General features: G+C 35.5%; 1 non-coding gene across 1 annotated transcript; it reads left to right on the top strand.

Moving 5' to 3' along the window:
- The first annotated feature begins 753 nt into the window (after positions 1–753).
- On the top strand, positions 754–860 carry LOC132649634 (U6 spliceosomal RNA). The gene has a single exon (XR_009588118.1). It is a non-coding gene; the product is annotated as a U6 spliceosomal RNA (small nuclear RNA).
- Positions 861–1227: the final 367 nt, after the last annotated feature.

The following is a 1227-nucleotide window of genomic DNA, read 5'->3' on the forward strand; positions in this document are numbered from 1 at the left end:
ACTAGAATTGCAGGATTTGTGCTTCACCATATGGGTGCTAGGAATCAAATCTTGGGCCTCGGAAGACTGGACAGCACTTATGAGCCCTGAGCCATCTTTGAAGCCCCCATGCTATCTTACAAATGGAAAGCAACTTAAAGAAAGTCTTGTTGTCACTATGGAGCCTATTTCAAGCTGAAACTTAAATCTTCAAGATCTTAAATGTCCACAACTTAAGTCTTCCCTTTAACCTGTACAGGAGGAGAACCTAACTGAGTGGCACTAAAAATACCTGTTTAGTATTTTATTTTTATTTAGATTTTATTTAGATTTTATTTGGTTCTTGTTTGAATGGTTTAGCACAAAGTGGCTGTAGAAAAGAAGGTGCATGTTAAATCTACTATGAAAATAACCTTCATCGCAATAGCACATTATGCTCTGAACATCATACCATAGTTTTTTTACTGTGATTAAAAAAAAGAAATTGAAGAAGATATCAGAATATGGAAAGATCTCCCAAGCTCGTGGATTTGTAGGATTAACAGTGAAAATGGCCATCCTGCCAAACACAATCTATGGATTCAATACAGTTCTCATCAACATACCAATGCAATTCTTTACAGATCATGAAAGAACAATTCTCAACTTCATATGGAAAAACAAAAAACCCAGAATTGATAAAAACAATCCTGTATAACAATAGATTATCTGAAGGTATCTCCATCCCTGATCTCAAACTGTACTATAGAACAACAGTAATAAAAACTTCATGGAGTGCTCGCTTTAGCAGCACATATACTAAAACTGGAACTATTCAAAAAAGATTAGCAGGGCCCCTGTGCAAGAATGACATGCAAATTTGTGAAGCATTCCATATTAAAAAAAAAAAAACCTGCTTGGAACTGGCATAGAAATAGAATGATGGATCAATGGAATCGAAGACCCAGAAATAAACCCACACACCTATGGAAACTTAATTTTTTACAAAGAAGGCAAAACCATATAATGGAAAAAAGATAGCATCTTTCACAAATTATGCTGATCTAACTGGATGTCTATATGTAGAAAAATGTAAATAGACACACATTTATAACTCTGCACAAAACTCAAGTTCAAGTGGATCAAAGACCTCAACATAAAACCAGACACACTAAATCTGTTAGAAGAAAAAGTGGGTGAGTGTCTTGAACTCATTGGCACAGGAGACAACTTCCTGTACAGAACAGAGTACCAACAGCACAGGCTCTA

This window comes from Meriones unguiculatus, chromosome 20 (assembly GCF_030254825.1).
Source record: "Meriones unguiculatus strain TT.TT164.6M chromosome 20, Bangor_MerUng_6.1, whole genome shotgun sequence".
Lineage (NCBI taxonomy): Eukaryota > Metazoa > Chordata > Mammalia > Rodentia > Muridae > Meriones > Meriones unguiculatus.